The 11,411-nt window shown below is 40.6% G+C and overlaps 1 long non-coding RNA gene across 3 annotated transcripts; it reads left to right on the forward strand.

Moving 5' to 3' along the window:
* Positions 1 to 7,609: 7,609 nt before the first annotated feature.
* Positions 7,610 to 10,968, forward strand: LOC127838693 (uncharacterized). Of its 3 annotated transcripts, none has more exons than XR_008029908.1 (5): positions 7,610 to 7,691; positions 9,101 to 9,410; positions 9,529 to 9,707; positions 10,006 to 10,305; positions 10,708 to 10,968. It is a non-coding gene; the product is annotated as an uncharacterized LOC127838693 (long non-coding RNA). The 3 variants fall into 3 exon arrangements; XR_008029910.1 differs by having other exon boundaries at positions 10,727 to 10,968; XR_008029909.1 differs by having other exon boundaries at positions 9,529 to 9,675; positions 10,708 to 10,967.
* The last annotated feature ends 443 nt before the right edge of the window (positions 10,969 to 11,411 follow it).

Genomic DNA, 11,411 nt, shown 5'->3' on the forward strand with positions numbered 1-11,411 from the left:
TATCGCCGTCGCTCGTGGTTGCCGTCGGCGCTGCTAAGATATGTCGGTTCCGGGCGTTCTGAGCGTCCGCCATAATTAGACCACAAGGGAGTCACAAGGTTAACGTTTGCGTAGCGGCCTTTGTGTGAGAAGCTGTTCCGGTAAACTGAATATGTAGGATGTGGCTGCAGGTGGGTGGCGGCGGCGGGGTGATGGTGCGTCGGATATACGCCATTGAAGTAAAATCAAGCGGGTGGTTCGTAGCCAGTACCAGGCGGCGACATCCTGTGGGTCAACGGCTGGAAAATGGCTGTGGGTTTTCCTGTACGCCGACCATGTTCGAAAGGCCGCTTACGAAAGGGCATTCAGTTGCGATGTTTACGTGAGAGTTGTGTTGGTTTGATAGCCGGTAGTCCGATCTTGTCAAGTCGAGGTACTCTCCGTACGGATACGGGGACCGTCTATCGTGTGCCGACGGGGGCCGTCGTATACTTCCCTCCGGAACTGGAAGCTGCAAGGCACCCTCTCGTGCTGCACGGCTGTCAGATGAATGGTATCGACTGGATTATGTAACGCATGTTTATTTCTGTTCTCCAGTGTAAGTGGTGTATCGTCAGGATGAAATGTCGTCTGCTGAATGGCCAACCTCGTATCCGCTTGATCACGCTGTGCTAAGGGATGAAATGTCGTCTGTTGACCTCCAAAACCCGTATCCCATTGACCACGCTGCGTATCCATGGGATGAAATGTCGGCTGCTGACTCCCTATGCTCGTATCCCATTGATCACGCTGTGCTAAGGGATGAAATGTCGTCTGTTGACCTCCTGAACCCGTATCGCCTTGACCACGTTGCATATCCATGGGATGAAATGTCGGCTTCTGACTCCCTATTCTCGTATCCCGTTGATCACGCTGTGCTAAGCGATGAAATGTCGTCTGTTGACCCCCTAAACCCGTATTCCTACAACCACGCTGCGTATCCATGGGATGAAATGTCGGCTGCTGACTCCCTATGCTCGTATCCCGTTGATCACGCTGTGCTAAGGGATGAAATGTCGTCTATTGAATGTACAACCTCGTATCCGCTTGATCACGCTGTGCATCTAAGGGATGAAATGTCGTCCTGATCACGGCACCAAAATATAAAGACGATGTAAATGATAAAGCGTTGTGTTCAGGTTCGTTCCTTTATTTCAACTAACAATAACATAATAATAGGATATGACGTTACTTATAAAACAACGTTACATAAATTTGCGCGACGTTACGTTAACGCGCCAAAACCGCGACATTCTGGGGGCCTCAAAATGGTTAAGCAACATGTATCAATGAGTCTGATCAAAATGTTAATCTAACAAAAATACTTGAAGTACAAATTATTAGTCGAAATAATTATCTCAGTTACTCTCAAAGTATCAATTAATCACATAAACCCCAGAATAGATTGCACTGTCTATCAAAGTTCACTTTGTATCACATATGTATCCATCACAATGTTCATCACTAGTTTCTCTCGATTTCGCTTCCACATAGCATTTCTAACGGATAGAGTTTTACGATTGGCCTGGTTGTGTGTCCATTGCACGTACATGAAAAGCAACTTGGCGGCCGCCTCGTACGTCTGCTCCACCGGTGCTCTTTGTTCATGCGGGTACATGTTCATGTTGACATCCGCGCATGAGGTGTACCGGAAGCCGAAGCCGACGGGCTCGGCTCCGGTGCTCGGGTGTTGGTACGGCGTACGTTGCGCAGGCGGTGACCCGCGGGAATCTTGGTGAGAAGCGGTCACCGTAGAGCTTTTCGGACAACACGTTCGGCTTCTGATCTTCGCTCTCGGAGCCGGACGAGTGCTTGGAGTCGGACGAAGAGCGGAAATCGGGCATGCTCGTGTCACGTGACTGGGAGCTTGCCCACTGAAAACTCTGCGGCGACGGCGACCGGGAAACTGAGATCGTCTCAGTTTCCAATCCGCCGTCTGTCCGCTCGCTTTTCATCTCTGCATAGGATACGCTTGTCTTGTCGCTCGATGCAGTTCCCGCCGTATCGCCGTCGCTCGTGGTTGCCGTCGGCGCTGCTAAGATATGTCGGTTCCGGGCGTTCTGAGCGTCCGCCATAATTAGACCACAAGGGAGTCACAAGGTTAACGTTTGCGTAGCGGCCTTTGTGTGAGAAGCTGTTCCGGTAAACTGAATATGTAGGATGTGGCTGCAGGTGGGTGGCGGCGGCGGGGTGATGGTGCGTCGGATATACGCCATTGAAGTAAAATCAAGCGGGTGGTTCGTAGCCAGTACCAGGCGGCGACATCCTGTGGGTCAACGGCTGGAAAATGGCTGTGGGTTTTCCTGTACGCCGACCATGTTCGAAAGGCCGCTTACGAAAGGGCATTCAGTTGCGATGTTTACGTGAGAGTTGTGTTGGTTTGATAGCCGGTAGTCCGATCTTGTCAAGTCGAGGTACTCTCCGTACGGATACGGGGACCGTCTATCGTGTGCCGACGGGGGCCGTCGTATACTTCCCTCCGGAACTGGAAGCTGCAAGGCACCCTCTCGTGCTGCACGGCTGTCAGATGAATGGTATCGACTGGATTATGTAACGCATGTTTATTTCTGTTCTCCAGTGTAAGTGGTGTATCGTCAGGATGAAATGTCGTCTGCTGAATGGCCAACCTCGTATCCGCTTGATCACGCTGTGCTAAGGGATGAAATGTCGTCTGTTGACCTCCAAAACCCGTATCCCCTTGACCACGCTGCGTATCCATGGGATGAAATGTCGGCTGCTGACTCCCTATGCTCGTATCCCATTGATCACGCTGTGCTAAGGGATGAAATGTCGTCTGTTGACCTCCTGAACCCGTATCGCCTTGACCACGTTGCATATCCATGGGATGAAATGTCGGCTTCTGACTCCCTATTCTCGTATCCCGTTGATCACGCTGTGCTAAGCGATGAAATGTCGTCTGTTGACCCCCTAAACCCGTATTCCTACAACCACGCTGCGTATCCATGGGATGAAATGTCGGCTGCTGACTCCCTATGCTCGTATCCCGTTGATCACGCTGTGCTAAGGGATGAAATGTCGTCTATTGAATGTACAACCTCGTATCCGCTTGATCACGCTGTGCATCTAAGGGATGAAATGTCGTCCTGATCACGGCACCAAAATATAAAGACGATGTAAATGATAAAGCGTTGTGTTCAGGTTCGTTCCTTTATTTCAACTAACAATAACATAATAATAGGATATGACGTTACTTATAAAACAACGTTACATAAATTGGCGCGACGTTACGTTTACGCGCCAAAACCGCGACATTCGTATTGTGAATTTAATCTATGTAAGTAGATATATTATTGGTCGAAGAATAATGAAGACAAGTTTCTGGGTAAAAAAACTAACGAATTGCAAGTTAGTTTGAATTCCCTTCTCATATGAAACTTAGAGTCATGAGATTAAAAGCCACGCGGTGAAAGGCTGAGAGTTTCTTGTATAGAGCTGATGAAACACAAATATTTAACGGTAGTTTCTAAACAATGTATGCCTGTTCAAAATAAACCATCAACTAAATTTGGTTTGCCAAACGTATACTATAGAAGCTTTTTGTATGTAATGGAATATTATTTCGAAGGATGAAAGAGCTCAGAAGAAAAAGCAACACGGAACCCATCGACATTTACTTTTTTCTAATACTTGCCCAAACTGTGTCGAAGTTATGTAACAGAAACGATTTCGTCTGTTAACATATTTTTCGTTTTAAATTGTCGTTGCGCCAATGTGTGAACAACTCAATTAAATTGCTTGTCGAATACAAGTATTGTACAACAAGTTTTAACCCACAATTGTTTGCATTGACCGTTTCAAGGTGGTGACCACAATTGTATTTGCTTATGTGTCTGTTGTGTATTTGACAATATTTGTGTCGCGACTAGTTATTTAAGTAAACTGATTGGCAATCGGGTCTTTGCCACGAATAAAAGACCACGTGCTATAACAAGGTTAATGCAGGTGAAATTCGGCATTTATTATATTGCTGTACTGCCAAAAGTGATTGACATAAAACTATGTATGCAGAGCAATACATCCCATAAGGTCTTGTAAAAAATGTTCCATCATATCTCTGTTAACATCTATAGATTTCATCCTTTGTTGCAATAACATAAATATTTGTTTCAACAATGAAGAAATGTTCACAAATAAACCTAATGACACATTTCTACATGGTCCTTTAGTTGACCAACGTAAACTCAAATGGCGTTTGTTTGCGTAGATTCCTTGATAACCGTGCCAACAAAAGGGCAACTTCACAAAATGTCCTGCCTTGTTAGTTCGCGTCATGCCCACCTCGGTTGTTCATTAGTCTTTGCAAGTCTTTAAAGGTATATGAGTTCATGTATTTGTTTGTTTCGTAATTTTATAATTTAAATGATTTGTTTCATCATCATAACAAACACATTATGCTTATAATGGGCTTGTAATATAACGATATCCTAAAGTATGAGTGTGTCAACAGAACAATATGCATAATCAGGATTTTCAGTTATACCATATACAATACAAACCAAACTGTGCGCGGTTCATAAGTAACGCAATTCATAACTGATTTTTCACTACTAGTTGCATATAACACAGGTTAAACATAGTCTGATCTTAATATTGCTAATTAACAATGTGGATGCGTCATTATCATAATCATCATCAACAGAACAACAGCAGCGTGATCATCATCATCGTCATCATCATAGCCACTTCAAATATCAGAATTATTATCATCTTCCAAATAATTATATGTTATATGGTTGTTGTGTTTAGTTGACATTATACAATATAAATTTCTAAGTGCACTTTAAAAGTTCTCGTGATAAATCATTGTTTTAAAATCATAATCAAACCATGGATGACCATGGTACCAGGGTAGCCTTTGAAACATTTGGCTGAAATTTAAGCATAACCATGAGATTAAATAATCCTGGTCATCATTATCACGGTTAACCATGGGAATTGACACCGGGCATTGAAAGCGTCATGAAACGTATGTGTCTATGTTTCTGTGTTTGTAAGAGACATTTCGTGTCAGTGTCATAACTGTGTCGATCATAATAAGATTTCTAAATAAATTGGCACAAATGATCATAATATAAAGATGACGTGTCGCATACAAACAAGTTTATAACTTGAAGTTCAAGGTCACAGTGGACAGTGAGAGTTTGTTTATTTTCCGCATATGTATATAGTGAATTTCGCAACAAACTAGCACACATAATCATCATATGTAGACGACGTGTTGTGTCTCTCGCTTTATGATCACGTTACAGTGAACATATTTTTTGCGGTCATAACCAACGGTTCGTCGTTCCGATGCTTTTTACCAAACCACGCTGGATACGCCCTCGTGGTTTAATTACTACCCATCGGAATGCTTACACGTCGATTATTTCTATAATAACAATGTCAATTGCTTTAAAGTCAAGGTCACATTGGACTCTATAAGTTTTGGGTATATTATGTATGGATTGATTGAACGTAGATGTTCGTATTTTGCCCATTTATCATGCATGACGGGATTTCGCAATAAATTGGCATAAAATATATTCTTATTAAGACAATGTGCTGCCCCTAGCCACTTTGTTACTCACTTAAAGGTCATGGTCACAGAGTACACTTTAGGTTTGTTTATAGTCCTTATATGATTATAGAAGATGTTCGTTAGGATGTCAGGTCTACTTTTTGTATTGTGCATGAAAGGATTCCGCTCGCTGGAAGGTCAATGTAACAATTGTGAAATAGGCTTTTTAACAACTTTTTACAAATGTACAGATGACGGGGACCCCGTCAAACACCCATTTTCAATGAACTCCAATGGGAGTTTCACGGGAACCCCCGCCCATTTACAAAGAACACCCGTGGGAGTTTGATGGGGCCTCCCATATAACTTAAATACAAATAAAACACCTTTTTGAGTAATCATATATGTATGTCAAATTCAAAATACAGTGAACATCAGTGTAACCAATAAAACACACTATCAATTTTAGACATTTTCCAGCTTCCTATATTTAATATTTTGCTGCCTAGCGCTACTGTGTTTAAGTTATTTAGTTCGCCTATTATCTTTTTTCAAATAATTGATTTTCAATAATAATCTTCTATATAATTTACAATATTATGTGTATTGACTCATTTCATGGCCGTCAAACCAGAAATAAAACAAAAATTTGTCCATATAAAATTACATAGTTGTTCAACAATATTTTTGAGCTAATGCTATATGGTAGCCATATACCTTCTGTAATTAACATTGACAAGTTTATGTAAAAATCTGTTTATCTAGTCAAATCATTGGCTTTCAATATATTGAATATTTTAAGGTCACGAAAATATGTGAAAGCCAGATTGATTTTTAAAAAGATCGTTGCACCATCCTCATGCGAGTACCAGTACTTGCAAATGACTCTGACAAATGCTTGTCCAAGATTCATGTTAAAATTCATCATGTCTGTGGACGAACATGTTGTCATAGTTCATAAATTTCCACACATAGCACTGACAATTACACTGTAAATTACAGGAAACAGTTTGGATTGAATGGCAATAATCCACTTGTATAATCGATTTTTTTTAGTATTTTATGTATTTACTAAAATAAACATTTTGTTGGTCAAATGTTAAAAAAAAATAATCCATTAATTGAACAATCATGAAATTATCACATACTTAAGTGCAATTCAGTGTCGTTACAGTTTTGTAGATCTAGTCACAGGAAGCAGTATCAAAAATTTGCTCTTCCCCCCCGGACCCTACCCCCCCGAGCTTACCCCAGGGGTTCCAGATTGTTAAATGTACACGTATTGTGTCTGGTTTGACTTTTCAACAACGAATATTGACAAAAAACACAGTTTGAAAAAATACCTATCGTATTGGTATAAGATATACACTATATAATACTTATACGAGGGGTATTTTTGTCAGTATTTGTTGTTGAAAAGTCAAACCAGACACAATACGTGTACTTTTAACAATCTGGAACCCCTTGGGTAAGTTCGGGGGGGGGAGGGCAAATTTATGATACTGCTGCCTGTACCGGTACGTAAAAAAGAACGGAAAAGCGAACCCTAACCCGCAAAACCTAACTAATAATCCTAAAACCTAATAATCCTTTTTATCTTTTATATTTCCTTAATATCGGGGGCTACCGCTCCGAAACCCCCGCTTTGTCGATAGTGGTAAACAACTGCGTACCGGTAAAGTGCAATCTAGCCCTACTCTGTGTGGTTAATTAAGTGTACTGTAGATTATTTTTAATTTCTTGAGAGATATAGAATACTTTTATTTACGATCTATGCACCGGGATAATCACCGTCCCTAATGCGCATGTGCAAAACGTCGAAACGCACTGAATTGTTGATTGCTACACCGAACTATATTTGGAATAATATAGGAGGTTTTTGCGTGACGTCACAAGAGGGGTTTTCCGTTACTAAAAATAGATTGACCGTCAAACCTCTCGATCGCGGCCATTTAAATTGTATTAAAATAAAGATCGTCGGAAGACTAAATCATATGGACGATGGTCCACCGTCGCCCAATTAAAAATAGCATGAAAAAACCATGTATGCGCATGTTCAGTGGCGGGCGCAGTAAATGGTTAAAGTAAAAGAAGATTTCGCCGCCATTTTGTGTGGTTGGTAAAATGTGGTTTGTGTCCAAATAATTAGACGGTATGTATCGATATTGTATATTGACCCCATACTTATGTTGTCATTGCATATATTTTTATTAATGGGTTTCGGCGAAAAAAAAAACATGTTTTTTTTTAAATTGTATTATTCATAACAGTAACACAATTGTATTGGTTGTGTCTTGTACATATTTGATATCTGATACGCAAACATATTCTTGAAGTGAAACACTTTGCCAGCAATAGTTCTTCCCCATAGTAAATAATGGAAACCATACACAATTGCATACATGCATCATGCAGAGATCTCCCTCTGGTTTAGTTCAAACCTGTATATTTTAGTTTGATTGCATTGGGCTTATTTGAAAAAGCTGTCAATTTTGTTTCCTGTGCCTAGAACCAGTACATGTACTTAGTGTCTATGGGGAAGATCTAAAGAACGCTTCCACAGTGGGGATCGAACCCTTGCCCTCTTGGTCGCTAGGTGGACACCATATCCTTTACGCCACGGCTACCCCAGGGTTTGGGGTAACGGTACAGTTTGTCAAGGTATTCCGAATCATTAGGCATTCTGAATCAACAATCAATTTTTTCATTTAAAAAATCTAACGTTTGGTATGCGATTCGAAAGGTTATTGTTGTTTCTAAAAATTTAATCCCCCAGCCTGTAAAGAATGAAGAATCATTGTTTTTGATGAAAATGTTGATTCAGAATGCCTTATGATTCGGAATACCTTTACAAACTGTACCTGTACCCTGAGGCGGGGGAAATAGGGCATCATTTAAAAAAAAATTGGACTTTAAACCAAACATGAGAACAAATATAATATGTTTTTTTAATCACTTGATTATTACCGCCAAATTAAATACATAACAATTCTATTTAGTTTTAAACATTTTGAACTTGACAATTCTGGGTCTAGGGCAATCAATTTGCTTGAGTGTCGGGTGAATTTTTATTTGGGGAAAAATGAATACTTTTTTGTTGGGGGAATGGGGCCTTATTTTGGCAAAGTCTTGAATCGTTATAAGACGGTATATAATAATATATTTACCTGTCAATAAAATCTGCAAGGGGAGTTAGACAGTATAGATAGATATATACATGTACATGGTCACTCTTAATGTCACTCAAATAGATAAAGTAATCAGTATTGGTATTTAATGGTATGTTTTTTCATGAGAATAAACTTAAGGTTAATAGTGATTACTTTGTATAATAAAACAAAGCATGTGCAAATATTGCAATAAAATATTCATTTTTAACACCATTAAAAAAATGTTAACAATATCTATACACATTCTTTGGTATTTTACCCTAGCATTACTGCTTCAATCACATAATCATTATTTCAATCAATTAACTGGGTCCGTTATCTCATCATCTCTTAATAAATCATATATATTGATAGACACCTGCTTCGTACACATTTCAAACTAATATTTCAGACACCAAACGCAAAGCCTATCCCAAGGCAATGCCCCATTTGCGTGGGAAAGGGCAAGACGAATATGTACCTCCGGGTAACAGACCACGTTTGCTGGGTGCAAGCGCTGACGGCAGACCCCATGAAGCCGTTGATGTCAGAGGCACGTGCTAAGACCGGGCGGAAAGTGAAGAAGACAAAGCCGAGGAATTACTACTCTTGCTCGCTGTGCGACCGATTGGTGATTGACCGGCTGCGTCATCTAGAACAGGAGCACAAAATGGAGGCTGGGACATTCAATTTCGTTTACACAAGAGGGCCGTTTCCGGAAAGTAAGTGTTAAATTGTGTTCATGTGTTTTTTGTATTTAATTTCTCATATTTCTATCAATGTCTAATACAAAACCGTATCAAACGATTTGTGACTTTTACATTTAAACGTCATTTACAGGTCGCGAAAACTTCAGGAAAGGTGACCAGCAGACTCGCCACTCATGATGACTCGGCATAGGAGGATGAGAAGGTGGAGGATGAGGAGGAGGAGGAAGAGGACTTTTCGTTCCTAACGCGGAAATACTGCCTGAGCCTGGAACCCAATGTAAGGGTGATGCATGGTCGGAGAAGCTGCAAGTAACAATATGCATTGCTTATATAGTGTAAAGTCTCAAGTCCGTTTACAGGGTAGAACCAGTACTTGGTGCATTAAGCCCTGTTTTCCCAGTTTTTATTATTATATACATTTCAATGGATAGTAATTATTATTGCAACATGTATATATATTAAAAAGCGTGAGGAAATATATATAAGTACATTAAAATTTAAGATAAATATTATTTATTTATAATACTTTGGAATTACTGGTTGTTAGTAAAATTATATGCGATTTCACCATCTAGCATAGAATATCATCCAATAATACTTGTTGCAGTTTCAATCGTTGACTCATATGTAGACTACATGTACCTGCGGAGCAGGCCAGGTGGGTTGGCAAACGAGGCGAAAACACAAGAGGTCAACATGAAGATCAACCGGTTCCTGGCCCTGTCTGGCTACTTGGAAGGAGCGGTGTTGAGTGACGTGCTGTTGTGGAAGGGCCATATGGAGGTCCACGACAGTTCCTCAACACCACTCACCAGCTGAAGACGGTGCGGTCTGCACTAACGGCAATCAAGGACTTCCTGAAGTGGTGCGAGGGAATGGTCTAGCGGACGCCCGCGCATTGAACAATGTAAGCGTAAACATAGGATTTGATTTATGTAAATTATTCATTCTTCTTGGACATCTACTTATTATCCCCCGCCATAGGCGGAGGGATAATGTTTTGGCGTTGTCCGTCTTTCTGTCTGTTCTTCCGTCCGTCTTTCCGTACGTCCAGCATTTTTGTGTCCAGAGCTATATCTTGGAAGTGCTTTGGCCGATTTCATTGAAACTTGGTTTGAGCTTCTATATGGATAAGAGGATGATGCACGCCAAATGGCATTGTACACCGTTTGTTAATAACGGAGTTTTGGCCCTATGTATCTTGAAAAAATGCTTTTTTGAGTGTCAAATATAACACTTTTGTGTCCAGAAGCATATTGGCGGGGGATATCAATTCAACAAATTTGCTTGTTTAGCTTTATTTTTTCAGGCCGATCTCCCTCTCACAGGCTGCCTGACCTCAACCCGCCTGGATATGAGCCGTCGTGAGGTTGTTCGGAGGGTAGAGGAGAGTTCGGCCATCCTGACGGACGCAGACCTGGAAAGCCACTTCACTGAGAGTGAGCATGTAGTGAAAACGATCAAGCTGTGCCAGGAGACCCCGCTGGCCCACCTGAAAGATATTCCGGGAATAATCATTAAACTGATAGCGCTCTATAACGCCTCCTGAACCGCCAAGTATACAAACCGGAGGGTATGTAATATAAATAAGCCTAGTATTGATTCGAAAAGATAACCCTAAATTACTTTTCAGACCAGAGTTGTTTTTCAGTAGCAATTGCATAGAATTGCATGAAACTTGAAGTTAATAGGCGTTAAAATTAGGTTTATTTAAGCATACAACAAAGCTGTTCGCCTGGTAATTGACCGACTTGTCTTATGTGTAATATTTTTACCAGATTGTTACCTTGAAGACAGATAAACTATAATGCAGAAGTTCATTTTGACATTCCAAATTGGGGAAAGGCCTTGAAGCCATTGTAAAATCAAACTGTTATGGCCCCTTAACTGATTGAAAATGTCAAATTTCTGTCTGCATATGTTGGTGTATGAATTTAGTGAAACTCAAATTAAATCAAATTTGTTATCATTTTTCAGTGGTTTTTGCATAAGTGTCATCAGGATGATTTGGTC

The sequence above is a fragment of the Dreissena polymorpha genome, chromosome 7, assembly GCF_020536995.1.
Source record: "Dreissena polymorpha isolate Duluth1 chromosome 7, UMN_Dpol_1.0, whole genome shotgun sequence".
NCBI lineage: Eukaryota > Metazoa > Mollusca > Bivalvia > Myida > Dreissenidae > Dreissena > Dreissena polymorpha.